We start from the raw sequence: 19950 nt of genomic DNA on the forward strand, positions 1-19950 counted from the left end.
TGCAACATTTTCTTGTACATTTAACGACACGTGCAGGTTAAAAGTTCACGATTGTTTTAAGTTCCAACAGTGCCTTCCAAATGCAACTAGCAGGTGTGGTTGAGCTGAGCAAATTTTATCCTATGATATGTACTCCATGTTGAAACTGCTTTTTCTTAACCAATCACAAAGATGCTTTTCCACAAAACTAATGTGCACCCTACTTTTAAAAAAGAATGCTTTTCATGATATCTTTTGAGATAAGTTATAGATAGGAATTAGCATTTAAAAAACCTTTGAAATTCACTGAAAAAACCATAGGTTTCATGCACGTTATAGTTAGGAATTGGCATTTAAAAAACCTTTGAAATTCACTGAAAAAACCATAGGTTTCAGGCACGTTATAGTTAGGAATTAGCATTTAAAAAACCTTAGAAATTCACTGAAAAAATCATACATTTCAGGGGCGTTATAGTTAGCTGGACATTTCCCTCGTACAAAACCCTAGAAATTCCCCTGTTATAGTTAGTTCAGCTAACTATAACTCGCGCCCCCGCAATGCACTGCTGATGACGTCACATATTACATCACTCATGACATGGTCAGTGACATCACTGATGACATCACTGATGACATCTCAAATGACATCACTGATGACGTCATCTATTGAGTATGTGTTTCTGAACAGTTTTAATATGTTTAATATATATAGGGAAAGGCCTGTTGAAAAATAAGTGGGTGTACAAGTGTGTGAATGGATGATTTTCTAGGTGTGTAACTGACTCTATAAGTGAGTCATTAAATGTATCTTACTGCAGACTAGTGACTAAACTTTGTGAATGTCTGTATGTGTCTGTGTGTTGGTGTATAAGTGGCTGCATGGTTTTGTGAATAGCTATATGAGTGTCTATATGGGTTATTGATTGGTTGTGTGAGTAGCTGTATGGGTGCCTGAGTGTTTGTGTGGGTAGGGTGTGTGTGACTCTGTGACTAGATGTGTGAGTGGGTGATTCAGTGGGTGCATGGTTTTAAGAGTGCATCTGTGATGGACTGTATGGTTGGGTGAGTGTATGTATGGGCGTGTTAGTGATTGAATGCATATCTCAGTTGTACATGTGTCAGTAACTACATATGTGAAACGCAGTGTATATGTGTGTAAGAGTATACAACTATCTATATGTGAGAGTGAGTGATTTTGGGAGTGGCTGTATGCGCCATAGTGCAAGGATATCTGTGTCATGTGCTGTTTGTTTTTCTGCAGGAAGACACAGAATTTGTTAGTATTTTTATGAGTAAGTGTACTTGAGTGTGTTTAACTGTATAGGTGAGTAAATTGGACTGTGATTAATTATTTGCATGACTGACTAGATGTGTCAGTACCTCAATGGATGATTGGCGGTGTGTGAGTGTCTATATAGGTGTATGAATAACTGTAAGTATGAGTGACTGTACAGGTGAGTGAGTGGACATGTATGTAGACCTAAAAGTCAATGAGTGGGTGTGTAGTTATTGGTATTGGAGTATTTATAGCTTGTTAAAATGGCCGTTTCAAATTTTGAGTCGGTGTATCAAAGGTTATATTAGGGTGTGAGAAGATGCACTAATTTATCACATGGATGACGTCATCAGTGATGTCATCAGTGATGTCATTTGAGATGTCATCAGTGATGTCACTGACCATGTCATGAGTGATGTAATATGTGACGTCATCAGCAGTGCATTGCGGGGGCGCGAGTTATAGTTAGCTGAACAAACTATAACAGGGGAATTTCTAGGATTTTGTACGAAGGAAATGTCCAGCTAACTATAACACCCCTGAAACCTATGGTTTTTTCAGTGAATTTCTAAGGTTTTTTAAATGCTAATTTCTAACTATAATGTGCCTGAAACCTATGGTGTTTTCAGTGAATATATATATATATATATATCCTTATCAAATGTTTTAAAATGTTGATGATTGCCCCTACAAAACGACACATTTCTCAAAACATTGTCAAACATATCTGGACTTTTTAGCCGAACAATAAGTGCTAAACTGATAATGCTCAAATGCTCTAAATCTTTTGAATTCAAGAAATTAGTTTAAGAAAATGCTAAATCATGTTATATGTGAAATAGGTTGAGTAACATTTGTAAAATGTATGTAGAGATAGATAGATAGATAGATAGATAGATAGATAGATAGATAGATAGATAGATAGATAGATAGATAGATAGATAGATAGACAGATAGATAGATAGATAGATAGATAGATAGATGATAGATAGATAGATAGATAGATAGATAGATAGATAGATAGATAGATAGATAGATAGATAGATAGATAGATAGATAGATAGATAGATAGATAGATAGCTATTGAAGTTGTTATGTTCTGTAATGTTATGATATATGTTTTTTTCGAATGTTGCAAGTTGATTGGAAATTGCCAAGTGAAATTTGCTAGTAGTTTGGCTCCTTGTACTGAGAAAGATATGCTGCTAACAAGTTTTTTTGTCTTGTAAACTGGCATATTCGGCAAGATGCTAGTTACTGGGTTAGATGTATTTTTTCATGAGTAATATGACATGTCACCATTTACTACTGCCTTGTGGGTGATGCAAAGCAGCTTAAAAGAGGGTATTTTATCAACTTATAATTCAGTGGAGGGACTTTAAATCAGGTGAGATATAGGTCTGTATCTTTACATGTAGAGGAAGTCTGGTAGCAGAGTTGCGAATTCTCAGCAGTCTGCTGAGGGTTCACCATGGTGAGGCTTAGTACAGGCTATCAGCATAGTCAAATTTGAGAAGAATGAGATATATTAGAGCATGAAACTTAAGAGGCAACCCTAGATGTGGAAAGATGTGATGCGTTGTTTTAAGGGCAAAAAATGCTGATTTGCATGGAGTTGTGTGTAATTTACATATGGTGCTTTTGCATAATTGGTAATTCAGCAAAAAATTAGGGGTGGGCGGAATTTGCGAAAGCGACTTTCGCAAATTATCACGAAAATGTTAAAAATCTCCGCAAACAAGCGGAAATATCGCAAAGATGCGGAAGTTTTTTTCTGGCATGTTCGCGAGATTTTCTGCATGGTTGCGGGTCGCCAACTTACCCATGTGGTTGCTTGCGGGCGCGGCCATCTATCTTTCAGTTGTCTCGCGGTGCATGATCGCGAGAAAAAAGACGTGATCGTGCGACGCATGACGTCACTGCGGACGCGAACTGTCGCGAGACAGCGCAAATGGCTAAAACAATACAACATCTCATGGAGAACACGACCGGATCGGGAAAACTTGTCGGCGAACGCGGGGATTCAGGTAAGGCGATCGCGCGCGCGCAAGAATGTATTATTTTACAGCGCGAGCAAGAACCAAATTATCGCAAAGCTGCGGAATGCGGAAATTTTGACATTTCCGCGCTCTCTTCGCGGAATGCGGAAATGCCAAATTATCACAAATTCCGCAAACGGAACGGAAATTTTGCCCAGGCCTACAAAAAATACATTAAGTGCATAACTGGTATTTAGGGCTATGGTTTAGAGCACAATGCATCCATGTGTCCATTTTGGACACAGTAACACTTTTGTGCTAAAACAATGCTCATTTTCCGTTTGTTTTTATTGTTATGGTGCCAACACACTGAAATTGTGCGTGGTTGTAGCGTAATTGCACCATGTGGCCTAATGGCAGTATTTTGAGAATTACTCAAACAATGTGTGAGGTGAAATTTGTGAAATTATGTCAAAGTATGATGGCGTAAGGAAAATTTCGCCATAGGCAATTTTACCCACAACATGTTCCATGCAGTCTGTGACATTTAGATTGTTATTTTCTTCATGTTTTCTTTTTGTTGAATGTCTACTTTGTGAGACTTTAAGAATAGACCGATTCAAAAGTCACATTAAGTACACTTTGTGATAAAAGCAAGCATATTATGCTCATTAAGAACAAAGCTAACACATTCCAAATGTTGCTGATAAATTCACCCTTATTAATGTAAATATACAAGTTATTATTCCTAAGAACTTTTCGACTAGAGTTATGTTTAATTGTGAAAGACTTCCTGTGAAATATCAGCCATTGCATTTCCCGATACTTTTAATTGGTAATTATATCCAAGTGTATATTCAGAATAAACCATTTTCTGCGGATGGAATTCAGACACGTACCAAGAACGCAGGGCTTGTTAAAAGCAAGCAAGGCTGTAAAACGACTTCCACATAGAACATGTTTATTTGTATGCCTCCCTGGAGAGTTGTAAAACCTGAATGGCTGTGAGCTTGAATTGTGATGTGGAAAATCTAGCAAGAATGTTGTCAGGGAGATGTTCACTGTTGTCTGAGGACATAAAGAGAGGCCTTCAAAACGACCCAACACTCCGTCGAAGGAAGAACAATTAAGTAAATCTCAATTTACCTTTCATCAGCTTTTATTCAAGATTTTGTTTTCATACATGTGCTAAGTGCCTCTTCCAGTATAAATGAAAGAATTATCTAAAATTCACAAAAGAATGCAAGCACTTCCAACAATATAGATTTTCCATGTCTTTCATTGTGCATTTGAAGTCATAAAAGGAAACAATGAATTCAGTTTGAATTATATTTTGGAATGGTTTCACAGTGTTCCCACTGTACTTTAGCTTGTCGAACTATATTACATGAAAGGGCTGCAGTATTTGATACTTTTTGCTCAATAACCATCATACTACCTGTTGAGACAGGAAATTCCCCTGCATGGAATATGGGCAGGTCACATGGTCCTGAATGACCACTGCATGTGTATCTTGTATCCTTATTTGCCTTTTGGCCATGAGAGCATGTTAAACCTAGCATGTGTACAGAGGCTAGTATGTGTACAGAGTGCGGTACATGACCCGCTCTGTGTCTTGGAAGGGTGCATCATGTGTGCCTTCTTAGTGGACAGAGGACTAACGTCTCTGCACTTTGTGAAACACAGAAAGCAGTGGTGACAGCATACTAGGATTTGAGATTAATGATGAGATAGGATCTTTTTTTAGCTAACTCAATGAGAGAGTGGATTACTGTTCTGTTTTGAGAATACCCGGAACTTGTGCATGTGGAGCATGTGTGCATGTGATACAAGTACATTAGTAGGATTCTGTGTTCATATGGGTTTGAGTCCTGAAGACAGTAGGATCTATTTGTGATGCCCTCGTTTCTTATACTAAAGATGGAGGATGTTGACAACACCCCCAAACAAAGAAATTGCATTACCTGCAATTCTGTGGCTATAGGGTGGAGGTCCAGACACTTGAGTTAAGATGAATGAGGCAGGGTTACCTTTAGAAATTCAATGAAAACTGATAGAGCTGCTGATTATTTCTTTCAAAGCACTTCCATTTGGTGGATGTTAGGGGTCAAATGTGGAACTCCAGTTTCTGTTGTTTAAGTAGAGGACGTTTGGCATTTTGTCTATCTCTGATTAGTGCTTCAGTGAAGTAGATGGCAACCAGGTGCTAACACCTGACACTTAATTGTGCCCGTGACCTGTGTGCTCCAGTTAGGAGACATCTCCAGTGCAACTTGGACACACAAACTGTGAACAGTTCAAGTTATATATGCTCAATGATACTGCACACCGTAGGTGCAGACAGGCTTTAGCTATCCCAGGAGATAGCCCCTGAAAGGGCAAAATTTGTTTGGCCCATGGACTTCGAAGAGAAGAGGTTCCTGGAGGTTGCCAGACCACCTCATCAGTGCACAAATACTTCCACTCCCACTTCCGTCTGTAGTCCCAGTGTGACCCATAGCATCTTTGGGGCCACCTTCTTTAATGACAAATGAACCCTGGACATGGATTCCAGTACAGGGCTGCTCATCTCAATCACGCGGGGGTAAATGTGTCCGAGGGGAGGGGGACCAACACAGGGAAAGACGCCCCATGCCAGGAAATCTCAGTTTTAATCGCTACCTGGCCACCTTACGATAGTTACATTGTTGGTCATTATTATCGTGTGTTTGATACACGTGTCTCCTTTTTGGAGCTGCGACTGGACATTCATTCACCGGTAAACTATGCTTGGTATGGTTTTAAATTACATACGATCACGGCACCTAGTGATGCGTGCACATATAGCTACACACTATTTGCTCTGCGACCCCCCATTAACTATAGACTCTATTTTGGGACACATCGTAGGCAAACTAAGATCATCACGTTAGGACGATGCCAAACGAGCCAACAAGGGCTTTTCTAACTTAGTAGCCTTTTATCACTAGCCGCCTTAGCTGCGGTATATTTATAATCCTGTGGTCTACTCTGCTCAACTAAACTTGCGACTAGAACTTTGTCTTAAATCACTCTCTTTTTAACATGACAAGGTATTGAATAACTCTTAGATATCTTGTTGGCATTTATATGTCTGTGAAATGATATGCCTTGTATGATTAATGCTTGCAGGGCGGGGTCTCCATTACCTGAGTTGGCTACCGGGTGAGGTGAGGTCAGACACTCACACAAGTAAAGTGAGTTGATGCTCTCCACATATAGGATACACTTAATGGTACTGTTATTGTGTATATTGAGAGATTTTTTGAAGTTATGAGGAATACTAGAACTGAGTGCAACCAATATATTCGATTTTAACATGTAGGTATTTTCTTACTTTTTCCAACAGAAGTGAAATACACCCTACTTGTCCAGAGGTCTATTTGTATCAGGTTGTATTGTTGGACAACTTGTCCCATTTTCCTTTTATCACTAATATTGCAGTAGCTATTATATATTGGTCCTGAAGAAAGCCAGGAACACAATCCCTTCTGGCTGAAACTAGTCGACCCTTCTGTAATGCAACCTATTGGTTAAAAGTTGCCGCTACACGCTTTTTAACCGGATTGGTAGAGAGATATATATTAAACATAATTTCTCTCCCCCAACTCCCTTTTTAACTCTCACTTGCACTGCAATTCTGTACACTGTTTCCCATCATATGAAATACATATGGCCGCTCTTGGTCGATTTCTCTCTCCAACTTGTATTTTACTACCCTCTCTCTAATCTTGGCTACTACATCTGCCTCTAGGCTTAGAGGAGTAGCAACAAGACTCAAGGATGACCAAATGATGACACTGGCCTCTCTAGGCAGTGGATGGAAATCCTAATGTACTATTTTAGTCTCTTGTTTTCTATATACTTACCTTTGTCTGTAGATCTCAGAAACTTTCTATTGGTTGCTGTACATTTGTTCTGGTTTCCTCATTTTAGCTTTTTCTTGCGTGACCACCAGTTCACAGTTAGTTTTTCAAATGTAATGACATAGGGGATTTGAACTGTTGTGTTGGTCGTTAAACTGTTCCCTTAGACCCTTTTCCTTCTGGAAGTTATTGTCGAGGAAATCTGAGATACCAAGATTAATAGGTATGCATGGTTGGAGGAGAATGGGCAACCCTGAATTGTATGAAAACTTACACTGTACACTTTTATGTTTCAGAGTCTAAGGAACCATACCGTTGGGCAGTAAGGATAACTGCGTCACAATACTGTACGTACAGGACCTGCAATGAGGCACCTCCACGCTGATGGATTTCTCCTGGCAATGTGGCTACGTTGCCTACACCCAGCTCGTCCCTGGATGGTGGGGCCTCTTCATCCTCATGACCATGCATATCCCAAACATGGTCATCCCTGGTAAAGATCTGTCTGAGTTGTCTCAACATCCATTACAGAAGAAATCAACTCTGTTGCAACAGGCTCGACGGATAAAAACTGGTGATTATTTTGACTGGGCTCAGTACAAGGACATTCCAGAAGAATTTAGACTGTTCACAGAGACTCAAATAAACACCAGAGGGTCAATGCACTTCTTCAGCAGGCAAACAAAAACAAACGCCTGCTGGTTACAAATATCCAGGTTGGAAATGATGAAAATAATAAATAATACTGAGCTTGCCTAAACACTATCAAGGAATAACTGAGAGTTATCCGCCTTATGGCGATGCAACATTGGTATGTGTCGAACTTGACAACTGCAATGGAGGGTGGGGGGTGTGCCAAGATTGGTGCTTCCTGTTGGGTTTTTATTCACCGGAATGACATGGACAATAGGACATTAGCTCACGCCATCGAAGAACTACACAGTCTGCAAGCCAACATGAAGAAAGAGGAAGGTGGATGGGTTGGCAGAGAAAATGCACCATTGATGTGGAAGTCACATAAGACATGTGGGCTACAGTGTATGTTGACATCACCCACATTAATGAATGAAGTACAGCTCATATGTCAGAGGAAACTGCTCTGACATGCATGTAAACCTACTTTTATACACTTGCTAAGTAACCCCCATGTGCACCATATAGGCACATGGGCTTGGATGTATGATGTATATAAGTGGAACATTTTAAATATTAAAGACATGTATGTTCCTACATTGAACAGCTACCAAATGATGTTTATCACTGAACAGGTAAAGTGCTATGTTACTATAAATAGCCCGGAGAGGTTTTGTTTCCTGTAGTTGTAAGGTACCATTTAAAATAATGCGTTGTGCTTTCTGAAAACCTAGTGCTAGTTAAACCATTTCTACTGGTTTTCCTTTCTCTCCATAGACATTAATCAACATCACAACTAAGTTAGAAGTTGTGCGGCCCCGAAATAACTTACAAACATCTTAAAGCAGGAAGACTGCTATAGGTCAGTCATAAAACACTGGCAGAGGCTGCTTTAGCACTGGTGTCGCACAGTGTGACAATCATTTTTGGTGCCACCACACCCCATGGCCGCCTCTCTGATTTTCTCACTACCACTGGGCAAAAGTGTCCCACATCTCTCCAATCATAAGTTATTGCTAAACACAGCTCCCACCCCTAAGGTCAGCGCCCCCTCCACAGGTCAGAGCCCAGTGCGCCCGCACCGGTCGCACTGCCCTAAAGCCGGACCTGAACACTGGTGTGGTATGGGTCATTTGGGAGGCGACAGAAACACGTGACATCGCAAAATTCCAGATCAGAGGCCGACCTTTTGACATTGAAATGTCACAAGAATATGGCCAGACTTTCATTCAGAGAGTCCTCTCAGACATGTGTCTCTGCCCACAAAAGAAAGGAGAATATTTTCCAGATAAAGAAGTGTGTGGCTACAACTATGCAGAGTGCTAGATCTGGGAGAGGTTTTGTAACTCCAGACAGGTGATGGTGTATGGCATCTGAAATAGAAGCCTCTGGGAAGGTTTTCGGTTAAGCAGGACTGGAAGCATTAAAAAACGGGTTGTATTTGATAGAAATTCGGCAGTGAATGAGTGTAGAAAATCACCAGTCACTGATGAGGACAGTGGACACAAGTGAATCCCACACGGCCAGCCCTTCAGAAAATACCTGAATCTTGGGAATGGCCAAAAATTAAGAAGAGGACGTCTACTTGCACTCTGCCTGTGACAAGGGGTGACTGGTGTCTTGCTTTTCACGTATACTCCTTGTATCCCAGAATTAAAAGTGTTTTTCGAGTGTCACTTGGCTAACCAATGTCATCCTGTTGTGAGAACCAGCTTTCTATTTGGGATTGGTGTGAATTAGACCATGTCAGAACACAAACTTGAGTGTTCGTTTAGGCTTATAGGGTTCTTTGACATTTTAGAAGCTATTGGAAGGGCCAAAAAATTACTTTTCTGGCACCTTCAAGAAATTGTCACAAAGGCAGAAAGATCTGCGCCCCCCTCGGTGATTAAAGTCTCCCAGAAGATCGACAACGAGATTAAAAGCAGTGGTGTGTACCAGCATGAAGAGTAACTCTCTCTGACCTCCTGGCCACTGTGAGGCATAGGAGTTTAGTGGTAACTTTTTTGTTATCTTCATGTTTGATACCAGGGCAGCCTCCGATGGCCATGATTGGGTAATACACCTAGGATCACATTGAGATTTTCATGTACATTGTTCATGTGGGCATTTTATGACAGCATCTATCTTCTGTTCCGCGAACACATTATAACATTTTTTGTGTCGCATAGTTTGTTTTTTACCTTTTGATATTTTCTCCCAACTGATTTGAATATTTTGGTGTGTTTTCTTCTTAACTTTAATGATCTGTGGTACCCTTTTAACCTAGTATTCATTTCTCAAAGGCATAACAAGCTACTAGGAGTCAAGTTTTTTTTCTAAGTGAGCTGTGCTTGAAGCTAAAAGACAGAGGGACCAATTTATGAGCCCTTGCTTCACTTTTGCGCCGCTGGTGAGTCACTTTTTGTGATGCACCAGCTGCGTAAAAAATGCACCATGTTGCCTCATATTTACAAAGTGATGGATCTAGGTAGATGCGTCACTTTGTAAACCCCTGTGCCACAATATACCTGCGCCATGTATAATGTATGCAGTGGGGGCGTTCTGACGCAAGTAAGCCTCATAGTAGTAACGCAGTGAAATATATGAGATTTAACTGCGCCACTTCTAGGACGCAAATGCGTCAATATCTTACGCCTGCCTCACAGCAGGCGTAAGACTGACGCAGGAACATTGAATCAGGACTTGCCTACAGATACGTCAGAAATACTGACCTATCTGTAGCTCCTTGCGACATGATGCGTCATATTGTAAATATGAAGCATCCAGCATGTCACAAGGAGTGCGCAATGAAAAGTGACGCATCACTGTTTTCACACAGCGAAGCATCACTTTTCATGAATGAGGCCCAGAGTTTTGTTAGGAACGGGTGTCACACCCTTCAAAATTAATAGCCCACTATCTGGACAATCAAATGTATTGTTCCTGCTAAATATCATAGGATTATTGAATTAATTGAAAATGAATGCATGTATAAATAGTGCAAGGTCGTAACCCTAAAGAAGAAGCCTAAAATCACATTAATCGCATTGAAATGTTTGTCATATTCGTCACAAAAATCGTATGATTTTTTTTAGATAATGCAGCTTAAGTTACTTTTATATTCACTCCTACTATACTTTTATGCTGAAGCAATGGAGGCTGCAACTGGGGGAAAGATCGCTGTTGTTTCAGTCCTATGGCTCAAGACAGTGCTTCCTTACTGGATTTTTTCCCAGAATTCTTGGGTAAGGGTATAAATATGCGCATTAATGGGTTGGCAGATTTTATGCTGAAAAGAATATGAGTTAAGGTTTTTGGACTACCCACCACTCCATGTTATTGTCTTTCGATGACCAATATGAAAAAATAGTTTGCAGAGGCGAGGTTCTAAGTCTACATTTTAAATACACAGATCGTTGGACATGGTGCATGATTATATCAAGTTAGGATTATAGGCTTGTTTTAGGTTTTATTTCCCAGTGTGCTTTCATCAGGGAGAATTCTCTGTTTGTTAATGATGATGTCATAAATTGTCATAAGCCAATAGTTTGCTTAAGTATCTACAATACTTCTTGCATTTATTTGCTAGGTTTTTCCTACAGCACCACAGTCTATATGTGGCATCCTCCCCAACCCGGGAGCAGGTAACAGGCCACACCATAGACGGAGCTCTGGTTTCCACTTTACTTTTATTCTTAAGCATGCAACTGTTAACTGAATGCACTATGTCACCAGCTTTATTAACCATACTCAGTCACTCCCAACAGATTATGTAATACTTGTAATGAATCTGTTAAGGACCACTAGTGACCTTGTATCCACTAACACACGACACAAGATTTCCTCCTTTGTTATATAAAAAGTACAAACACATATACAAAAAATACACATCACAACTCCCCAGTGAGTAGTTAGGGTGCTCGCACCAGTCTTCCAGAGCTATTTGTATTAGGTAGAGGAGGGTCACCTTCACCTGGCATCTCTGGAGAAGAGTTCAATGCTTGACATGAGCCCTCAGATGGACCTGCCTTACTCGTGAGGTCTGGAGCTGAAGAACATGGAGGCAAATGGACTTGCCAGGTTGTTGGGTCGTTACCGTATGTCCTTTGCTCACCACAACTCTTAGCGATTCAGCATCGAATGTAGCGTCAGTCCTGCAATTCCTCTTTTGCTTGAGAAGAACTTGGGGCCATATGTAGGTACCTAAATACCGGTCGGTAACGGCCGAAAATCGGTAAATATCCCGTTACCGACCGGTATTTAGGCAATTGAGATGTAGGTGGCTGGATTTCAGGATTCGGTAATTTACCAAATCGGAATTTTAAGAAATCGGTAAAATACTGATTCGGTAAATTACCGAATCCTGAAATCAAATGTAGGGGGCACTCAAGTGAGTGCATTTTTGGTTTCTGGATTCGTTATTTACCACCAACTACAAGTTGATGGTAAATGACGAAAACCTTTTAAAAAGCAATTTTGTGCTTCTTGACAAGTGCCATGTAGCAGACATACATGCCCTTAGGGCATGTATGTGCGCCACATGTGCACACATGCACGATTCAGGGGTGCAACAGGATGTCAATCTGACACCCTGCCACCCATGAATATGCTCCACCTATTACCGATTCGGTATTTACCGAATCGGTAATTGTGAATGGCTTCCCATTCATTCCTATGGGCCTCCAGGCCCATAGGAATGAATGGGAAGGGATGCATTATTACCGAATCGGTAAATACCGATTCATAACTACCGAATATTACCGATTCGGTAATAATTACCGAATGTTTACCTACATTCTATTTACCGATTCATAAATACCGAATCGGTAAAATTCAGTATTTATGAATCGGTAAATATATATTACCTACATATGGCCCTTGGTCTCCTTCCTCACAGACTGTGTCTCAAGCGCCTTGCGAGAAGTGTCAGTGATACAAATCTTGTCAGGGTCTATTGCCCAACTGGTGGTCCATTGCAGTATTTGTGTTCCAAGAGCTCTCCCGAACAGCAAGGTTGCCAGTCTTTATACTGCCATGGAATGAGGAGTGAAACAATAGGAAATGGAGGGCTGGGCATAAAAATGTCTTCCAGTGCTGCACGCTGAAATACCCTTTTCAATGTACTTATAAATCATTCAACAATGCCACTTCACTGTGAACAGAGAGGTGTATACTTTTCTGATGCTTGATATTCAAACTATTAGGAATGTCCTTGAACTCTCTGCTGTTGAAAGGTGGACCATTGTCAGATTTGAGAATGGTAGTCACACCCCATGCAGTAAAAATGTAATCTAGCCTCTCAATGACTTTGGAAAACTTGAGTAGTCATCGACAACTACCATCAGATGATGTCCATTATTCAGGGGTGCAAAGAAGTCAACCACAATCCATTCCCATGCCGGTGTAGGAAGAACAGACATATTCAGCGGGTGCTTAGTCATTTTGGGAGACAGACAGTTACATCGATGCCAAGCTTTCAGTTCCTTTTCAATTCGTTCAAAAAGGTGTGGCACCCACACTCGATCCCTGACGGCTCTTTTAGAGGCTGTAATGCCACGATTACTTTTGTGTGCCAGTTCATAACTTGTTCCTCAGGCTTTCAGGGATAACTATTCTTGTCCCTCTCAGGATGACACCATCATGGGTAATAAAAAAGTCTTCCTAAACATCCTTGATTTTCTGGTACTCAAAGTCATCAGTAAGAGACCGAGTATGTTTCCTCCATTAATGCATCGCAAAGATTTCTTTAAGTTTTTTCATGTCTCTTTCAGTACTTGTAGTTGGCACAGTGAGGTAGGTCTCAGGCGCTTTGGACATTGTACTATGACAGCGGCACTCTTAAAAGTAGTCTGCAGAGTTTTGATACTTTTATACTACAATATTGTGCACAATATTGTAATGATATTCCTGCGGATACAAACCCCTCCTCCTGATGCAAGGGGGCATCTTGGCGTTCGGATTTCCCAAAATGGCGAGCAAAGCCTGATGATAAATGATTTGTGTACTGAATCACATGGAGGTGTTCACACGCTCATACTATAGCAAGTTTGCTTTTTCAGGTTGAGAATAAGCATGTGCGGTCTGAGATGGACTCCAGTTAGCCTAGGCTACAATGTGCCTCTGAGCATCGAGCTGTCCATTGTGTTACACAAGGATTACACCCAATCCCACAGACTTGCATCTAGCACAATTTCTGTATGCAATTTCAGATCAAAGTAAGGCATCTCAGTTGCATTTTCAATTGTATGCTGTATTTGTTCTAGAATTTAGTTCACATTGAGATGACCATTCAAATGGAACATTGCACTTTGTTAGTTTTTTTAAACGGGCACTCACAGTAGCAAAATTATGAAGGTACCTGGAGCAGTAGCTGTCCTTGTCTAAGAAAGTTTGCAGCATGGTCACATCTTATGGAGGGCAAGTAGACGGCAATGCTTGTACCTTTTCAGGGTTAGGAATCATTCAATTTTCAGAGGAAATATGGGCAAATAATCAGTTTTTGTGGAACTCACACATCTCTGAATTTAGTGTGAGATCTGCATCAACAAGCAGACTGCACACTCATGTGAGAGCTTTATCATGTTTTATCATATAGCCCGAACACCAATACATCAACACTGTGGTTAAAAGCATGTGTGACAGGCTGAACTATTCAACAAATAACATTTTGAAAGATTACAATGAAGGTACATATTAATGAGAGCTTTGTGCCATGCTTGCACCATGCAAAGTGGTACAGGTGTGATGCAAACCTCTAAATCAGACTTATGAAGCCAAGTAAAGCCACTTTGCATGGCTTTTAAGTACTTTAAAAATCTGGATTAAGGCAACACAACACAAATCGCTGTGTTGCCTTACTCTGCGCAAGGGACGCATTCCATGGGCATTGCTGTTGGTGTCCCCACCAACTCCCATGGGTTTTGATGCATTTCCAGATTTACAAGGACTTGTAAACTTGGAAATGTGTTTAAAAGATACGCCTCTCTTGGAGAGGCATAACAAGATAGAAATATCTTTTTTTCTCTTCAATTTCTTCTCTTTATATTTGTTTGGCATTCAGTAGCACACATAGAAAGAGGAAAAAAGCTTCTCAGGATTGCTATTGTGCAGGAAGGTTCCCCTTCCTGCACAAAAACAATACTGCCTACAACACAGGCGCCCTTGCAGCATGGTGCAAGGGGGTTTGCATTGGTGCTAGGATGCTAAAACAACACCAGCACAGGGGTAGAAGGCAGGAATGTGCCATATTGGATTAATACAGTGCATTTCTACCCTTTCCCTGTGATGTAGTGCAGCGCAGCAAGGTGGCTTGCTGCGCTGCTCTGCACCACAAATTTCATGAATCATGAATCCAAGACTTTTATATTGAAACAACCAATATGATTTAAAAAAGTAATAAAGTACCTTCAGTTGTCTTCCAGTTCAAGTTGATGTTAGCCTTAGTTCAAATGAAGGCAGGAGAAAACTTTGGCACCATTCAACTGCATAATCATGTCCACAATTTGTGGAACTGTTTGTCTTTCTCTTTTGATTGCTTTTTTGGCACCACCACAATGGGTGAAAGCTGTGGCATCAGACAAGCGAGTAAGAGTGTCTCCAGTTCTTTCTCAACAAGTTTGTGTAATTGAAAAGTAATTCAACGGTGTCACTAGGCAACAGGGCGAATGATTTCATTATTGTGAAGCTGCACCTTCATTGTCTTTTTATGTTTGTGTCTTTGCAAGCGTCCAATCCTACATGTCCACATCAGTCTATGATTGCCACTATCATCGCACATCCATCTTCCTCACTGTCACTTGATGATGACTTTAACGAACCTTTGAAAGATGAATTGGAGGAGGATTGACTTTGTTTCCTTTCCATTTGCCTCAGTGAATGTTGCTGTTTGGCCTTGTGGGAATGCTTCTGGAACCATTTTCTCATCTTACCGTGACACATTAAGTTTCCTTTTTGCTTTACAAACCATTATGAAATAGTTTTCTTTTCCGCAGTCTTTGCATATCTGTCCGATGGGGGTACATTTACCTTCATGTGGAAAGGAGAATCCACAGCAGAAACAACATTTCTTTTTATTTTGAGGCATCACTCATTGGGTCTCTGCCTTGTGTTTTTGCATACTTGTCATACTCATTGCTGATTAAGATTCGGTTGTTTTAGATTCCATATCAGCAAATTATCAATCAGCACATTCCTCCAATCTTGCAGCCATGAGCACCTTCTCCAGATTGCGCATTTCAGGGCCATCTGCTGCCTTCTTGGACTGGCACCATCCACACAATTGGTAAGCACCAGCCGCGTGCTTAAATCAGTGTTGTCTCAGCCTATCTGATGATGTATGGCCTCTTTTTCATCTTTGGCAGTGAGTAACTGCTGTGTCTCTTGTATGCAGTCATCACCATTTTCAGTCTTCTGCATTGTATCCAGTGTTCATTGCCTTTAGCATTTCTTGGTGCCTTAATGTCTATTGTTGGCCCACTTTTATACCTCGCTATCACTGCCTTCTGTGTTTCTCATTCTTTATGCTTGAGAGCTTGGTGTTACGTGGTGGCACAGAACCTCTTTTTTGGCTTTATCGGAAAGTGTCAGTCTAACTGTGACAGCTTTCTGTAGTGCCTTCACTTTCTTCAAAAGCTTTGCCCTGGCTGGAGTGGCACTTTGACTCCATATACGCCAACCGTCAATTTTCACTTCCACTGAGGCACATGTGGCATGCACGAGCAGTTCGCTGGACCTCGGCAAACTCTCTGGGAGCGCACTCTCGATTCTTCGGGTTACAGATCCCCTACCTCATTGTTAGTTGTAGCGACCTTGCCCAGCCCCGAAGCAGGTAACTGACCACGCCACACACAGAGTTCTCGTTTGCACATCTATATTCTTCAACATGCAACCTTTGACTGGACGCACTGCATCACCAACTTTATTAACCACACCCAGTCACATCCAACAGATTATGTAATGCTTGCAAGTAGTCCATCGAGGACCACTAGAGGCCTTCTGTACACAAACTCAAGGAACAACACTATTCATTTTAGGGTTGTTGTGCATAATGCACTTTTCTCAGTGTATTCTATGTTGAACATGTCTTAGAGAGCTTTTACAAACACTTTGGCACATGTGTTTACATAAATCCTCCCCATAGCTAGATTGGTCAAAATTCACTCATTTGCCTATGAAAACGATTTTAATGCAGTACCCTTGAAGCAAGAATTCTCCAAAAATATAATTTACTATCTTTTGTATCTCTGGCCTTCTTTGGTAGCCCCATATTTTTGCTCCACGTGTGGCTCATCTTGCACCCATCTAGGATGGCTTTTACTGAGTCTTCCCTAATATTTATTTTGCAGCATAGGGAAGCTCCCACATTTTGCTTCATGGTGAAAACTGGTCCCTTTTTGCTGAATCCAGCTTTGCCTACTAACCAACCTTATTCAAAGTGACCCTTTATTTCAGTGGAGAATTATGATTTAGAATCATAATTCTAGTTATGATTATATTTATCTTCTTTTTTTTCAGTATGTTGGTAAAACCTTTAGAGCATTGTGCATTGCCAGTGCAGGCATTGTCAAATAATAGAAATACAAATTGCCTCATAGTTTTGGTGTGTCAAAGTTTATATCTGAAAGGTATGTTTCAAGATTAGTTATATATAAATTAAATAAAGGTGAAGCTAGGATAGATCCCTGTTGGTCCTCAACATGTATTGCAATGTTCTGACTTTTGCTGTGGTGTGCTGGTATAACTGTATCAGGATGAAAGTTAATTGTTCTGGAACTCCCTGCCCCCTCAATCTTTTCACAACAATTTCCTGTTAACAGTATCAAAGATTAAATATATAGTAAATTTAAATATTGTAAGTAAATGCCCCTTTTTCTCATAATCACCCCCATTTTGTTTCTGATCAAGCTGAATTTTGGATTCTATACACTGCAACGCTGTTAACCAGGTCCCAGTGCATGTGGTCCGACCCGTAAAAACTAGCCAAATTAGTTCAGATCTCTGATTGGCACATTTAACTTACCTATAAGACCTTAGTATATGATACCCTGTGTGCCTATCGAATTGTCAGTCACATTCAACCCACCCGGTTTCCCCCACTAAAAGGATGTCAACTACCAGAAAGGTTTCTAAGTCTGAACATAAAGAGAATACAATAAGGCTGACATCAAACAGCATTCTAGGTTTGACAAGGTCTTCAAGGATTCACCACATCTTCAATGACTACATCAAGTTTTCTGCCAGAGCCGAGCCTCACACAGAGGACCTGCGACGCCCCAGGCTCTTCCAGGCTGTCATCATCAAGTCCTCCTTTAGTCCAATGACCCTCTGACGATCTGTCTCTAAGGACTTTTCTCCATAAAATGTTCTAAGTCATAAGGTAAACCTTCCACCAGGACAAACCAGGACCCTTACCATGACAGGCAGCAGCTCTTGTGCAGCCTTAACTTTTGAGTTGGACCTGAGATAGGGCGACCTGATGACCACAATAGGTGATTTGCTCTTTTAGGTGATATTTTGACTTAAAAACTCCAAAAATCTTTTTTCTGATTCCAAACATCAGATTTTTGTTGTTTCAGTGTCTATTTGTTCATTACATTTTTCACTGCTCTTATAAATTGAAGTAGGGCTTTTATTGTGCTATATTGTCTACTTTTTATCACATTTGTTCTAAGCTTAGCCTGTGTGCTCCAGGCTACAGCTACCAAGGGTTAAGCTCAATTTTACATTATTAAGCCTTACTGAACCTTTTAGCGAATTATGACATTTATATCTGGTGAGGACTCACATTTCCTCCAACTAATATTCCACTCTCTCACAAATATACTTTGCGCAGATCTTATTGAAACTCATAGCTGTTTGAAAGTACTTGGGCCTGCTCTGAGCCCCTCTTATGCACTGGACAGCATATTGGTTCTCTCAATCAAGTCTTGAAGCTAATTGAATTTTAATTATTCACCATATATTTGCAGACCCACCTTACAGTGATCTTAGGCAGAAGTTTGCAGAATCAGAGCAGTGTCCTTTTGTTAATTGTGGTGAATGGAATGTAAATGTATACCATGATATAGGCATGCAAAACAGCAGCAATGCCAATAAATGCAATGTCGATGTATGACATAAACTATGCACGCATAACAATGCCAATATCAGTAAAAGTAGTGTTGATGTATGCTATGACACTGACAGGAGAACATATAATAATGAGAATGTGAGTAAATATGATATCAATGGCTGCCATGTTCTATGTACATGCAATAACAAACTCAGATCCTTGCTGGCGAATTCACCCAAGATGACCTCCCCATTAACTCCAAGTCAGAGATACATGGTCAGACAGGCCCTTCGACTCAAACCCAGGCCTAGTGATTGATAGGTCACAGGTGGGGTTACCCTCAGCCCTAAGACAAACACGCAACCAGTGAAAACTTTGATTGATCCCACAGATAGACAGCTACACCACAAATAGGTTCAAGGAAATTGGCCCCAATAAAACATGTTTCGCCATATGCTCACATGCCCAAAATCCCACAAAGTTATATACCACAAGTAGTTATGAATACTGAGCCAATCATGACACAGCATGTAGGTCACATGTAGTGATTATGTGTTCTGCATGCCGGACATCTGGATGCATACACACTGGCTCACACTAGCTCTCCCAGAGGTTGAGAGCCAGCTGTTTCTCCATTATCAGATGGTTGTACTTATAATTTATGATTAGACCTGGACCCACATGCTATCTAATAATGTGAAATTGTTTTATTGTACCTTGCGAACTATATAAATGATTGGTCAAAACTTCTGTACATTGAGACTGTCTTCAGACGCGACTCTGTCGATGCTCTCCCGGCCACTGTGTTTAATTAAACCAACTAGTTCCTGCTAAGCCAAATGCCTCTTGTCTTTTAATTTTTGCAAGGTAAATTCATATCTAAGCAACATTTTGGTGAGCCAGACGGGAGAGACTGGTTTATTGAGTCCGACTGCTGCCAAAGGACAAGGCCCCCTTCCCGAACAGACTCACATCTGTGCAACAAGACCGGTGAGCAGATGCAATAATTGATTAAAAGTTCTGCTGAATTAACGGGGTGGAGGTCCGTCCGGAGGCTGCTGTCACAAGGGTAAGAGACTACATCTGATCCTTAGTCCCAGCATGTGGTGTGTGGCAAATGAGGACAAGCGCGTAGATCACTTTTTCCCTAGTCACCACGATAGAGAA

Source organism: Triturus cristatus, chromosome 9 (assembly GCF_964204655.1).
Source record: "Triturus cristatus chromosome 9, aTriCri1.1, whole genome shotgun sequence".
Lineage (NCBI taxonomy): Eukaryota > Metazoa > Chordata > Amphibia > Caudata > Salamandridae > Triturus > Triturus cristatus.